The sequence below is a fragment of the Triticum aestivum genome, chromosome 1D, assembly GCF_018294505.1.
Source record: "Triticum aestivum cultivar Chinese Spring chromosome 1D, IWGSC CS RefSeq v2.1, whole genome shotgun sequence".
Classification (NCBI taxonomy): domain Eukaryota; kingdom Viridiplantae; phylum Streptophyta; class Magnoliopsida; order Poales; family Poaceae; genus Triticum; species Triticum aestivum.
In genome coordinates this window covers 104,229,927-104,246,460 of record NC_057796.1, presented here as the reverse complement: position 1 = coordinate 104,246,460, position 16,534 = coordinate 104,229,927, and positions in this window count along the sequence as shown.

The following is a 16,534-nucleotide window of genomic DNA, read 5'->3' as shown; positions in this document are numbered from 1 at the left end:
AAGTTGAAGAATAAACATCTTTTGAAGATTTTGTGGAAATCATCAGAATAAACAAGGGCAGTAAAAATAAATTTTATTTACTCTTGACGAAGAACACGACGAACTGGGAGTTGTAGATGGGAAGTTCGTCCGTTCAGATCTTCCACGCCCTAACTCGGCGGCGGAAGACAACTACGGCAGCGGCGGAGTGAAGATTTCCGCGGGTGGCGCGAGTACGACGGCGACGAGGTCGAGGCAGTGAAGCTCTTCCTCACCGGCGACGATGGAAGTAGCGGCGGCGCTAGGTCAGAGAGCTCGAGCGAGGGGAGTGAGGTCGAGCAGGGTAAATGAGGTCTGAGGAGGGTGAGGGGTATTTATAACCAAAGTGAAAAACCGCTCGTTCGAGGAAAATGGACGTACGTGCCCCTGACCCTTCTCATCCTAGCGACATGTGTCACCCACGTACAGTGAGGTGGAGATCGTGTGAGATCGTGGGTGAATAGGATAATCATACCGTGGGATGCGGAACGGTTTGAGCGGCAAACGCCGAAAATTTATATAAGATAATTTTAAAGTTTCGTTCGCAATTTCTTCAGCTGACATGGACACAATGAAGATTTTGAACGGGTTTCAAATAGAACGCACATGAAGAATTTGTGAACAGACTGGGTTGAGTTTACCATAGAGGGGGAAGGGTCCGATCACATTCACTTAGCAGAAAAGTCTACTTGAAGAACTAGCAATAAGTGAATGCTGTAGAGGACATAAAAACTGAAATATAAATACCATGTGATTATTTTAACATTACCATGTGATTATTTTATGATTAGAGAATCAAGGAGTAGTGCAAAAGAGTCTATAATAATTTTAGTTTTTTACCATATATATCAAGAGCACTTCATTTTTTCATTCTTGCGATCATTCAAGTGTTTTTTTCCAAGCACATGTAGTAATCCATTACTACATATCGGACTAGTTTACTAGGTTTACCATGCGCCAGGATCAAAGCATCTATAATTCTTTCGTGGGTAATTACTTTTTTCATTAACATCCACTCCATCATTTTTATTACAGCCAATTAGTGAGTGCAGTAATTTGTTACTATATGTCAGCAAGATTTTAACTATGTTTAGGGCTCAAACCAATGATTACTCATTGCCTGGTAAGTATTCTTTGTCCATTACCATCTCTAGTATCCCCGTTACTGTCAATGAATAGTGATCGCAGAATCGGGATACAACGGACCAGGCATGGTAATAAAATTAAATGCGTTACTTTATTTTGCAAGGACCGTTACCCTCAACCAAATTAATGATGAAGAGTAGACATCTCGGCGCGACCCACCCGCCTTATTAGCACCGGCCGGAGCGCACGCTAAGCAATTATGCGCGCTCGCACAGAATAGCGCCAATATATATATATATATATATAGTCAATGAAGAACGAGGTCGGAAAGAGTGAAGACATTGCAAAGTTGAAGAATTTGAACAACCGAGGAATTTCAAAAATGAAGAAAAACTCAAATTGAAGATTTTCAACTTTTGTTGGTGGCCTAACCCACCGTATAAGAATGATGATTTCAGACGCCGCATACAATTGTCGTATGGCTCTGAGAATCGAATTCTTCGTTAATTTCTTCACACTTAGAGGGTTAGTCTTCATCCATAGCAATTGAGCACAACACGAACCAGCAGCAATGTACTCAGCTTCAGCAGTAGAGAGTGATACGCAGTTTTGCTTCTTCGAGGACCAACATACTAAGGATCGTCCGAGGAAATGGCATGTGCCTGATGTTGACTTGCAGTCCACACGATCACCAGCATAGTTAGAGTCTGAATATCCAATGGGATCAAAAACCGAGCCCTTGGGATACCATAATCCAAGTGTTGGAGTGTGAGCTAGATATCGAAGAATATGCTTCACAGCCTTATGGTGTGATTCCTTCGGTGTAGCTTGAAAACGGGCACACATGCAAACACTAAGCATAATATCTGGCCTAGATACACATAGATACAATAAAGTACCAATCATGGAGCGGTATACCTTTTGATCGAAGTCAATACCATTTTCATCAGTGCATAGATGGCCATTTGTGGGCATAGGGATTTTGACGCCTTTGCAATCTTGCATGCCGAATTTCCTCAACACATCCTTGAGGTATTTCTCCTGAGATATGAATATGCCGTTGCGCTGTTGACGAATTTGAAGACCTAAGAAGAATTTCAATTCTCCCATCATAGACATTTGATATTCCTCACTCATCATATAGGCAAATTCGTCAGTGTAACGCTGGTTAGTACAACCAAAGATAATATCATCAACATATATTTGGCACACAAATAATTCATCATCATAGGTTTAGTGAAAAGAGTTGGGTCAAGTGAACTGGGTTTGAAGCCTTTCTTCATGAGGAATTCCTTCAAAGTATCATACCACGCTCGAGGGGCCTGCTTGAGGCCATAGAGGGCCTTATTGAGTCTGAAGACTTTGTGAGGATGCTTTGGATCTTCAAAACCTGGGGGTTGAGCAACATATACTTCTTCCTCAAGCTTACCATTGAGGAATGCACTGTTCACATCCATTTGATATAAGATGATATTATGATGGTTAGCATAAGCAAGCAATATGTGAATAGCCTCAAGTCTAGCAACAGGTGCAAAAGTTTCATCGAAATCAATTCCTTCAACCTGTGTGTAGCCTTGAGCTACTAGTCGTGCCTTATTCCTCACCACAAGGCCATTTTCATATTGCTTGTTGCGGTAGATCCATTTGGTGCCAATGATATTGTACTTGCGAGGGTCCGGTCGCTTGACAAGTTCCCAGACATTGTTGAGCTCGAACTGATGTAATTCCTCTTGCATTGCTTGAATCCACTCAAACTCTAGAAATGCCTCATCTACTCTGGTGGGCTATGTGATAGAGACAAAAGCGAAGTGCCCACAAAAGTTAGACAAATGTGAAGCCTTTGAGCGTGTGAGAGGACCTAGTGCGTTGATGTCGCTGATGATTTTCTCGATCTGCACTTCATTTGAAACGCGAGGATGAGCGGGTTGATGACGTTGAGTCGGCTCAGCATTTTCTTCAGAGCCATTTTCCTCAGGTGCACCAGCATGATGTTCTTCACGTTCTGGAATGACTTCATCAGCAGATTCTTCGGTAGGAATGACATCCTCAGTAGCCTTGAACTTGATGGATTCCTCATGTGTCTTTTCATCTAGCATAGGAGGTAGGTGCTCTCTTTGCGAGCCATTAGTTTCATCGAACCGCACATCTACAGTTTCAACAACCTTGTGGTGAACGGTGTTGAAAACTCTGTAGGTGTGCGAGTCCTTTCCGTAACCAAGCATAAAACCTTCATGTGCTTTCGGTGCAAATTTAGAATTGTGATGAGGATCTCTAATCCAACATTTAGCACCGAAGACTTTGAAATAACTCACATTGGGTTTCTTGTCAGTGAGGAGTTCATATGAGCTCTTTTTGAAGAATTTGTGAAGGTATACCTGCTACCTCTTGAGCATGCGTTGGTTTTCCCCTTGAAGAGGAAAGGGTGATGCAGCAAAGTAGCGTAAGTATTTCCCTCAGTTTTTGAGAACCAGGGTATCAATCCAGTAGGAGACTACACGCAAGTCCCTAGTACCTGCACAAACAATTAAGAACCTTGCAACCAACGCGATAAAGGGGTTGTCAATCCCTTCACGGCCACTTGCCAAAGTGAGATCTGATAGAGATAATAAGATAAATATTTTTGGTATTTTCGTTGTATAGGTTGAAAAGTAAAGATTGCAAAATAAACGGCGACAGAAATAGCTAGTTGACGGGAGATTAATATGATGGAAAATAGACCCGGGGGCCATAGGTTTCACTAGTGGCTTCTCTCAAGATAGCAAATTCTATGGTGGGTGAACAAATTACTGTCGAGCAATTGATAGAAAAGCGCATAGTTATGAGAATATCTAGGCATGATCATGTATATAGGCATCACGTCCGTGTCAAGTAGATCGAAACGATTCTTCATCTACTACTACTACTCCACACATCGACCGCTATCCAGCATGCATCTAGAGTATTAAGTTCATAAGAACAGAGTAACACATTAGGCAAGATGACATGATGTAGAGGGATAAACTCAAGCAATATGATATAAACCCCATCTTTTTATCCTCGATGGCAACAATACAATATGTGTCGTTTCCCCTGCTGTCACTGGGATCGAGCACCGCAAGATTGAACCCAAAGCTAAGCACTTCTCCCATTGCAAGAAAGATCAATCTAGTAGGCCAAACCAAACTGATAATTCGAAGAGACTTGCAAAGATATCAAATCATGCATATAAGAATTCAAAGAAGATTCAAATATTGTTCATATATAAACTTGATCATAAACCCACAATTCATCGGATCTTGACAAACACACCGCAAAAAGTATTACATCGAATAGATCTCCAAGAAGATCGAGGAGAACTTTGTATTGAGATCCAAAGAGAGAGAAGAAGCCATCTAGCTAATAACCATGGACCCGAAGGTCTGTGGTAAACTACTCACACATCATCAGAGAGGCTATGGTGTTGATGTAAAAGCCCTCCATGATCGATTCCCCCTCCGGCAGAGCGCCGGAAAAGGCCCCAAGATGGGATCTCACGGGTACAGAAGGTTGCGGCGGTGGAAATAGGGTTTCGTGGTGCTCCTGGATGTTTTTGGGGTATATGAGTATATATAGGCGAAAGAAGTAGGTCGGTGGAGCCATGAGGGGCACATGAGGGTGGGGGGCGCGCCCTCCTACCTCGTGGTCGCCTCGTTGCTTCCTTGATGTCCACTCCAAGTCTTCTGGATTGCGTTTTTTCCAAAAACGACTCTCCCAAAGGTTTCACTTCGTTTGGATTCCGTTTGATATTCCTTTTCCGCGAAACACTGAAATAGGCAAAAAAACAGCAATTTGCACTGGGCCTTTGGTTAGTAGGTTAGTCCCAAAAATAATAGAAGTGTATAATAAAGCCCATTAAACATCCAAAATAGATAATATAATAGCATGGAACAATAAAAAATTATAGATACGTTGGAGACGTATCAAGCATCCCCAAGCTTAATTCCTGCTCGTCCTCGAGTAGGTAAATGATAAAAACAGAATTTTTGATGTGGAATGCTTCCTAACATAATTTTCTATGTAATTTTCTTTATTGTGGCATGAATGTTCAGATCCGAAAGATTCAAGATAAAAGTTTAATATTGACATAAAAATAATAATACTTCAAGCATACTAACTAAGCAATCATGTCTTCTCAAAATAACATGGCCAACGAATGTTCATCCCTACAAAATCATATAGTTTGTTCATGCTCCATTTTCGTCACACAAGAATGCTCTCATCATGCACAACCCCGATGACAAGCCAAGCAATTGTTTCATACTTTAGTAATCTCAAACCTTTTCAACTTTCACGCAATACATGAGCGTGAGCCATGGATATAGCACTATGGGTGGAATAGAATATAATGATGGGGGTTGTGTGAAGAAGACAAAAAAGGATAAAGTCTCACATTGACGCGGCTAATCAACGGGCTAGGGAGATGCCCATCAATTGATGTCAATGCAAGGAGTAGGGATTGCCATGCAATGGATGCACTAGAGCTATAAATGTATGAAAGCTCAACAAAAGAAACTAAGTGGGTGTGCATCCAACTTGCTTGCTCACGAAGACCTAGGGCATTTGAGGAAGCCCATTGTTGGAATATACAAGCCAAGTTCTATAATGAAAAATTCCCACTAGTATATGAAAGTGACAAAATAAGAGACTCTCTATCATAAAGATCACGGTGCTACTTTGAAGCACAAGTGTGGAAAAGGATAGTAACATTGTCCCTTTTTTTCTTTTTTTTTCTGGGCCTTTTTTGGCCTTTCTTCTTTTTCTTTTTCTTTTTTTTGGGGACAATGCTCTAATAATGATGATCATCACACTTCTATTTATTTACAACTCAAAGATTACAACTCGATACTAGAACAAAATATGACTCTACATGGATGCCTCCGGCGGTGTACCGGGATGGGCAATGAATCAAGAGTGACATGTATGATGAATTATGCATGGTGGCTTTGCCACAAATACGATGTCAACTACATGATCATGCAAGGCAATATGACAATGATGAAGCATGTCATAATAAATGAAACGGTGGAAAGTTGCATGGCAATATATCTCAGAATGGCTATGGAAATGCCATAATAGGTAGGTATGGTGGCTGTTTTGAGGAAGATATAAGGAGGTTTATGTGTGATAGAGCGTATCATATCACGGGGTTTGGATGCACCGGCGAAGTTTGCACCAACTCTGAAGGTGAGAAAGGGCAATGCACGGTACCGAAGAGGCTAGCAATGATGGAAGGGTGAGAGTGCGTATAATCCATGGACTCAACATTAGTCATAAAGAACTCACATACTTATCGCAAAAATCTACAGGTCATTAAAAACCAAGCACTACGCGCATGCTCCTAGGGGGATAGATTGGTAGGAAAAGACCATCGCTCATCCCCGACCGCCACTCATAAGGATGACAATCAAAGAACACCTCATGTTTCAAATTTGTTACACAACGGTTACCATACGTGCATGCTACAGGACTTGCAAACTCTAACACAAATATTTCTCAAATTCACAATTACTCAGCTAGCACAACTTTAATATCACCATCTTCATATCTCAGAACAATCATCAAGTATCAAACTTCTCATAGTATTCAATGCACTCTATATGAAAGTTTTTATTATACCCATCTTGGATGCCTATCATATTAGGACTAATTTTTTAGCCAAAGCAAATTACCATGTTGTTCTAAAGGACTCTCGAAATAATATAAGTGAAGCATGAGAGATCAATAATTTCTATAAAATAAAACCACCACCATGCTCTAAAAAGATATAAGTGAAGCACTAGAGCAAAATTATCTAGCTCAAAAGATATAAGTGAAGCACATAGAGTATTCTAATAAATTCCGATTCATGCGTGTCTCTCCAAAAGGTGTGTACAGCAAGGATGATTGTGGTAAACTAAAAAGCAAAGACTCAAATCATACAAGACGCTCCAAGCAAAACACATATCATGTGGTGAATAAAAAAATAGCCTCAAGTAAAGTTACCGATGGACAAAGACGAAAGAGGGGATGCCTTCCGGGGCATCCCCAAGCTTAGGATTTTGGTTGTCCTTGAATTTTACCTTGGGGTGCCTTGGGCATCCCCAAGCTTAGGCTCTTGCCACTCCTTATTCCAAAATCCATCAAATCTTTACCCAAAACTTGAAAACTTCACAACACAAAACTCAACAGAAAATCTCATAAGCTCCGTTAGTGCATGTAAACAAACCACCACAATAAAGTACTGTAATGAACTCATTATTTATTTATATTGGTGTTAAACCTACTGTAATCCAACTTCTCTATGGTTCATACCCCCCGATACTAGCCATAGATTCATCAAAATAAGCAAACAACACACGAAAAACAGAATCTGTCAAAAACAGAACAGTCTGTAGTAATCTGTAACAAACGCAAACTTCTGTAACTCAGAAAAATCTACCAAAATAGGAAGACCTTGATAATTTTTTTATTGATCTACTGCAATTGGAATCAGTATTTTATAACTTTATGGTGATTTGTAACAATTGTTTTCGTGAGCAGAAAGTTTCTGACTTTTTCAGCAAGATCAAATAATTGTTATCCAAGAAGATCCTATAGGTTTAACTTGGCACAAACACTAATTAAAACATAAAACCAAATCTAACCAGAGGCTAGGTGAATTATTTATTACTAAACAGGAACAAGAAGCAAGGAATAAAAATAAAATTGGGTTGCCTGCCAACAAGCACTATCGTTTAACGCCCTTAGCTAGGCATAAAAACGAGAATAGATCTAGGTATCATCATCTTTGGTATGCAATCCATAAGTGGCTCTCATAATAGATTCATAAGGTAATTTAATTTTCTTCCTATGAAAGTGTTCCATGCCTTTCCTTAATGGAAATTGGAATCTAATATTCCCTTCCTTCATATTAATAATTGCACCAATTGTTCTAAGGAAAGGTCTACCAAGAATAATAGGACATGTAGGATTGCAATCTATATCAAGAACAATGAAATCTATGGGCACATAATTCCTATGTGCAACAATAATAACATCATTAATCCTTCCCATAGGTTTCTTAATGGTGGAATCCGCAAGATGCAAATTTAGAGAACAATCATTAAATTCGCGGAAACCTAATACATCACACAAAGTTTTTGGAATCGTGGAAACACTAGCACCCAAATCACACAAAGCATAGCATTCATGATCTTTAATTTTAATTTTAATAGTAGGTTCCCACTCATCATAAAGTTTTCTAGGGATAGAAACTTCTAATTCAAGCTTTTCTTCATAAGATTGCATTAAAGTATCAAAGATATGTTTAGTAAAAGCTTTATTTTGACTATAAGCATGTGGAGAATTTAGCACGGATTGTAACAAGGAAACACAATCTATCAAAGAGCAATTATCATAATTGAATTCCTTGAAATCCAAAATAGTGGGTTCATTGCTATCTAAAGTTTTGACCTCTTCAATCCCACTTTTACCAATTTTTGCATCAAGATCTAAAAACTCCAAATCATTGGGACGCCTTTTAACTAAAGTTGACTCATCTCCAGTCCCATCATTATCACGATTCATATTGGAAAACAAAGATTTAACAGGAGATACATCAATCACTTTTAGATCTTCATCATTATTATCATGAAAACTTGAAGAACATGCTTTCACAAAGCAATCTTTTTTTGCACGCATCCTAGCGGTTCTTTCTTTTCACTCATCAATGGAAATTCTCATGGCTTTGAGAGACTCATTGATATCATTCTTAGGTGGAATAGATCTAAGTTTCAAAGAATCAACATCAAGAGAAATTCTATCCACGTTCCTAGCCAACTCATCAACCTTAAGCAGTTTTTCTTCAAGCAAAGCATTGAAATTCTTTTGTGAATTCATAAATTCTTTAACACTAGTCTCAAAATCAGAGATCATCTTATTAAAATTTCCATAGGAGTTGTTGTAGGAATTACCATAATTATTAGAGGAATTACTAGGGAACGGCCTAGAAAAGTTTCCTCTATACGCGTTGTTACCAAAATTGTTCCTACCAACAAAATTCACATCCATAGATTCATTATTATTCTCAATAAAAGTAGACAAAGGCATATCATTAGGATCGGAAGAAACACTCTTATTAGCAAACAATTTCATGAGTTCATCCATCTTTCCACTCAAAACATTAATCTCTTCAATTGCATGAACCTTTTTACTAGTAGATCTTTCGGTGTGCCATTGAGAATAATTAACCATAATATTATCTAGGAGTTTAGTAGCTTCTCCTAAAGTGATTTCCATAAAAGTGCCTCCCGCGGCCGAATCTAAAAGATTTCTAGAAGCAAAATTCAATCCAGCATAAATTTTTTGTATAATCATCCATAAATTCAGACCATGTGTAGGGCAATTACGTATCAATAATTTCATCCTCTCCCAAGCTTGTGCAACATGCTCGTGATCAAGTTGCTTAAAATTCATAATATCGTTTCTAAGAGAGATGATCTTATCGGGTGGAAAATACTTAGAGATAAAAGCATCTTTGCACTTATTCCATGAATCAATACTATTTTTAGGCAAAGAAGAGAACCAAGTTTTAGCACGATCTCTAAGCGAAAACGGAAATAGCTTCAATTTAAATCATTATCCACATCTTTCTTATTTTGCATATCACACAAATCAACAAAGTTGTTTTGATGAGTAGCAGCATCTTCACTAGGAAGGCCAGAAAATTGATCTTTCATGACAAGATTCAACAAGGCATCATTAATTTCATAAGATTCAGCATCGGTAATAGGAGCAATCGGAGTGCTAAGAAAATCGTTGTTGTTGGTATTGGAAAAGTCACACAATTTAGTATTGTCTTGAGCCATTGTGACAAGCAAGAAATCCAACACACAAGCAAACAAGAAGCAAGCGAAAAGAGGCGAACAAAAAGGGCGAATAAAACGGCAAGGGTGAAGTGGGGGAGAGGAAAACGAGAGGCAAATGGCAAATAATGTAATGCGAGGGATAAGAGTTTGTGATGGGTACTTGGTATGTCTTGACTTGTGCGTAAATCTCCTCGGTAACGGCGCCAGAAATCCTTCTTGATACCTCTTGAGCATGCGTTGGTTTTCCCTTGAAGAGGAAAGGGTGATGCAGCAAAGTAGCTTAAGTATTTCCCTCAGCTTTTGAGAACCAAGATATCAATCCAGTAGGAGACTACACGCAAGTCCCTAGTACCTGCACAAACAATTAAGAACCTTGCAACCAACGCGATAAAGGGGTTGTCAATCCCTTCACGGCCACTTGCCAAAGTGAGATCTGATAGAGATAATAAGATAAATATTTTTGGTATTTTTGTTGTATAGGTTGAAAAGTAAAGATTGCAAAATAAACGGCGACAGAAATAGCTAGTTGACGGGAGATTAATATGATGGAAAATAGACCCGAGGGCCATAGGTTTCACTAGTGGCTTCTCTCAAGATAGCAAATTCTACGGTGGGTGAACAAATTACTATCGAGCAATTGATAGAAAAGCGCATAGTTATGAGAATATCTAGGCATGATCATGTATATAGGCATCACGTCCGTGTCAAGTAGACCGAAACGATTCTGCATCTACTACTATTACTCCACACATCGACCGCTATCCAGCATGCATCTAGAGTATTAAGTTCATAAGAACAGAGTAACACATTAGGCAAGATGACATGATGTAGAGGGATAAACTCAAGCAGTATGATATAAACCCCATCTTTTTATCCTCGATGGCAACAATACAATACGTGTCGTTTCCCCTGCTGTCACTAGGATCGAGCACCGCAAGATTGAACCCAAAGCTAAGCACTTCTCCCATTGCAAGAAAGATCAATCTAGTAGGCCAAACCAAACTGATAATTCGAAGAGACTTGCAAAGATATCAAATCATGTATATAAGAATTCAGAGAAGATTCAAATATTGTTCATAGACAAACTTGATCATAAACCCACAATTCATCGGATCTCGACAAACACATCGCAAAAAGTATTACATCGAATAGATCTCCAAGAAGATCAAGGAGAACTTTGTATTGAGATCCAAAGAGAGAGAAGAAGCCATCTAGCTAATAACCATGGACCCGAAGGTCTATGGTAAACTACTCACACATCATCAGAGAGGCTATGGTGTTGATGTAGAAGCCCTCCGTGATCGATTCCCCCTCCGGCAGAGCGCCGGAAAAGGCCCCAATATGGGATCTCATGGGTACAGAAGGTTGCGGCGGTGGAAATAGGGTTTCGTGGTGCTCTTGGATGTTTTCAGGGTATATGAGTATATATAGGCGAAAGAAGTAGGTCGGTGGAGCCACGAGTGGCCCACGAGGGTGGGGGGCGCTCCGACCCCCTGGGCTCCCTCCTACCTCGTGGTCGCCTCGTTGCTTCCTTGACGTCCACTCCAAGTCTCCTGGATTTCGTTTGTTCCAAACGACTCTCCCGAAGGTTTCATTCCGTTTGGATTCCGTTTGATATTCATTTTCTGCGAAACACCGAAATAGGCAAAAAACAGCAATTTGCACTGGGCCTTTGGTTAGTAGGTTAGTCCCAAAAATAATATAAAAGTGTATAATAAAGCCCATTAAGCATCCAAAACAGATAATATAATAGCATGGAACAATAAAAAATTATAGATACGTTGGAGACGTATCAATACCATGTTGATGATGTGGCACGCAGTATCAATTGCCTCAGGCCAGAAATGACGAGGCGTCTTGTATTCATCAAGCATAGTGCGGGCCATCTCAACAAGAGTCCTATTCTTGTGCTCCGCGACGCCATTCTGCTGAGGAGTATAAGGAGCAGATAACTCGTGAGTAATACCAAGTTCATCAATATATTCATCAAGACAAGTATTCTTGAACTCGGTCCAGTTGTCACTTCTGATGTGCTTGATCTTCACACCAAAGTTGGTTGAAGCCCTCGAGGAAAATCATTTGAATACTTCCTGCACTTCATATTTGTAAGTGATGATATGCACCCATGTGTAACGAGAAAAGTCATCAACAATAACAAAGCCATATAAAGATGCAACATTGGTGAATGTGGCATAATGAGTAGGGCCAAAGAGATCCATGTGAAGCAATTAAAATGGACGAGTGGTAGTCATGATAGTCTTTGAGGGATGCTTGGCCTTGGTCATCTTCCCAGCTTCACAAGCTCCACACAGGTGATACTTAAGGAATTTGGCATCCTCGATGCCAATGACATGCTTCTTCTTCGCGAGCGTGTGCAAGTTCCTCATGCCAGCATGACCAAGTCGTCGATGCCATAGCCAGCCTTCTGAAGCTTTTACAAGTAGACATGTAGCAGGTTGAGCACCTGTAGAGAAATTAACAATATACAAGTCTCCTCTCCTAAAGCCTTCGAAGACTTTGGAATTGTCAGCTTCCATGATCACAACACAACGATACTTGCCAAAGACAACAACCATATCAAGATCACAAAGCATTGAGACAGACATGAGGTTGAATCCTAAGGACTCGACAAGCATGACTTTGTCCATGTGTCGATCCTTTGAGATTGCAACCTTACCTAGACCCAATACCTTGCTTTTGCCTTTGTCAGCGTAGGTGATATGCTTCAGATGCGATGGAGATAAAGCAGTGCCCGTCAATAAGTTCCTGTCACCAGTCATGTGATTTGTACATCCACTATCGAGGACCCACTCAGTGGCTTTGGGTTGATCATCCTACAAATGAATTAGTGCATCTTACGAACTCATATACTTCATCAATGAAGAATATGACATCAAATTCATCAGATCAATTTCATCAAGCAATAGAACAGATATAGCAGTATGAGGACGTGAGAAATGAAAACTCATTTCTTCATGATTAGCTTGCGTCCTTTCAAGCATATTCAGGTCTCCAGCAAATTCTTCAGACGATTAAGTTCGTCTGGAGACCTGACCCTGTATAAGAGATTAGTTCTTTTTCTTCACCACCCACATCTGGAGGGGTGGCAAAGAGTTCATCATTCTGCGAGCTCCATAAGAGAAAGGTGGCATAGAAGCCTATCCACTTCGTTTCACAGAAGAGGGGTTAGGGTAAGCATAGGAATAAGCAGAGAAATTCTTCGAGGACTTATGAACATAATGATTTGAAGAATAATGCACATATTCATAACCCTTCGATCTTCCCTGCGAAACAAAAGTGTTAGCACGATGATGTTCATATGAGGATTTTGATCCATGTGAGGAATTTGATCCGTATGAGGACTTGGATCCATATGAAGACTTTGGTCCACATGAAGAATTTGATCCGGGGTTCCTATTTTTTCACAGGTGGTGTCATGATGACATTCACCTGAATACTTTCAACGCACCTTTTGGGAACCCAGATTTTCTTCATAGGGGGACCGTTCCTACAGTTAGTGCTTGCATATCTAGCAAATACTTCACCATTCTGATTTTTGAACAGTTTATAGTTGGAGTCAAATGACTCATCAGAAGAATATGAAGATTCACATGTAAAGCCAGATAAAGTGGATGAATCTACGGGAGGTCCCTTTGCAGCAACCCATGAGGTTTTGGGATACTGCTCAGGTTTCCAGTAGGTCCCATCAGCATTGAGTTTCCTCTCAAAGGCAATACCCTCTTTCCTAGGGTTCCTGTTGAGGATCTTCTTTTTAAGCACACCACAAAGAGCCTGATGCCCTTTGAGGCTTTTGTACATGCCTGTCACATACAATTCCTTCAGCCCTGCATTGTCAGTGATACTAGTAGCATCCTCAGATGAGGAATTTGTGATAGCAGAGACAGTTGAAGAATTTGCAGCAATAGAAGCATTTGAACTTTCAGGTGAAGAATTAGCAGATTCACGTTCAATGCATTTCAAACATGGTGGAGTGAATTCATCCTGAGCGGCACTGATGTGTTGAGCAAGCAATGAATCACGCTCCTTCTGAAGATCTTCATAACTCACCCTTAGCTTTTCAAGATCTTGCTTTCTTTGAAGAAATTCAAAAGAAAGCTTCTCATGATCAGATAAGAGAGTGTTATGATGACTTTGAAGGTTGTCAAACTTGGACTGAAGTCTTTGAAGATTATCAGTCAAGGTTTGAGTGTGATCCATTTCTTCACCCAACATATCATCGCTTTTGTCTAGCATATTTTGAACCTTTTCAAAAGTCTTTTGTTGTTTCACAACAATCTTAGCAAGTTTAGAATAGCTAGGCTTGAGGTTTTCATCAGATTCATCCTCACTTGATTCAGAGGAGGGGTATTTGAGTACCTTGGCACCCTTTGCCATGAAGCAATAGGTGGGACCATAGTCATCATCGCCGTCGTCAGCAGCGTTGGGGAAGTCATTTTCCTCAGAGTTGAAGATGGACTTGCTGACGAAAGGAGTAGCGAGGGCTAGGCTCGCCACACCAGATTCTGACTCCTCATATGCCTCCTCTTCCTCATTTTCCTCAGATTCAGCTTCAGAGTCCATTTCCTTGCCAATGAATGCCCGAGCCTTTTTGGAGCTGCTCTTCTTGTGAGATGAAGACTTGGAGGATTTTGACGATGAGGACTTTGAAGATTTCTTCTTTGTCAGGACCCCGATCCTAAGTCACACCGATCAAGCATGTAACACATCATATCACTCTGCGGCCTCACGCACGGTATTCCCACGGGTGCCACCTTACCTGGCCCGGGACCGTTTGCGCCTTTTGGCTCACGTGTATGATAGTGTCGCTAGCATCCATATGACAGAGAACCCGGGCCGACATGACTAGCCGTAAACCCAAGGTGGCACTAACTTACAGGGACAGGCATACATGACCCAGCAACGAACGTGTCGGTCATCAACGTATGAACCCAAGTCGTAGCAAGCTACAAGGACTTAAAGGAATAACGCGTGACATTTCCCCGAAGGGACAGACACATGAACGAAGAAGGACACATGCCGGCCAGCCTAAGTGTTCCGGAGCAGTAGCAAGCTACCATGGCTCAGTGGAAGCACTAGGAGACATTTCCCCATAAGATAGGCTACCAAGAATAAACAACTAGGTTGTCGGATCCCACACAGACCAAGCATTTCAATAACATAGACACAATATGCTCGATATGTGCAAATACAACATGGCATCACAACAAAACTCTATGACTCAAAATATTTATTCAATAGGCTCCGAGGAGCCAGATATTACAAACATGGGTCTGATGACCCAACATTCAAGTCATACAAGCAACAAGCACAGGCGGAAGCATAAACATGTCTGAGTAAAGACATCTGAAAAGAGAGAAGGCTAGTAAGCCTATCTATCTACAAGACCCTCCAAAGGGTACAAGATCGTAGCTGAGGTAACAAGCTAAACGTCGAAGTCCACGCGGAACTACTAGTGAGACTGAAGTCTCTCTGCCAAAACATAAATTAAGCAAACGTGAGTACAAATGTACCCAGCAAGACTTACATCAGAACTAGCTACATATGCATCAGTATCAACAAAGGGGGTGGTGGAGTTTAACTGCAGCAAGCCAGCTTTGACTCAGTGGCTATACTGAACTACGTCTGCAAGTAACTCTTTTGGGGTGGCACACACGAGTCCACATATTCACTAAATCAATACACCACTATGGATCTGCTCCCGTCTCCCTACGAGAACGCCATCCATAGCACTCACGCTTATCTTGCGCATTTTAGAGTATCCACTTTCACTTGTCTATGAACTGCATAAGCAACCAAGTAGTCCATTACCGCGGATGCGGCTATTCAAATAGTTTGATAACCCTGCAGGGGTGTACTTCTTCACACACGCTCTTGCCACTTACCGCCATGTACACGTCATGTATCTTGGCAACCTTCAAGCGGAAGCCTGGCGAGGGTGTCGGCCACGACCTGACTAACCACACAAGTCCCTAGTCCAGGTTTATCGCCTATTCAGGTTCCATCCGCAGGGAGTCCGGCCGAGGTTTCCACTACGGCCCCGAACGATGTGTGCATGGTTCCCGGGTCACCAAACGGGCAACTCGATACACCAGGCCACGTGCCTACCGCATCACAGCCCACCCCTTGGGTCAGCGCTACGCACGGCCTCCAGCATACTACAAACACCAGAAACTACTTGCAACTCCCAGACAGAGGACAGGGGCGATTAATAAGTTGAGAGAGTCAATTAAGGATTCCAATGTGTGGTAGTAGCTGATCTTAAATCACACATACAGATCTCAGTTCCTAAGGACGGTTCTAATGAAACAACTCACCATGTACTCCTACATGGCCTCTCATCGATACCTTTACCAAATCGTGTTCACACACTTAGCTCTCAACAGTAGGACATGTTCACACACCTCCAATTCGTCCCCGATGAATCAGACTTGACTCAACTCTAAGCAGTAGCAGGCATGACAAACAAGCATGTATGAGTAGGCACATCAGGGCTCAAATAACTCCTACTCATGCTAGTGAGTTTCATCTATTTACTGTGGCAATGACAGGTCATGCAGAGGAAAGGG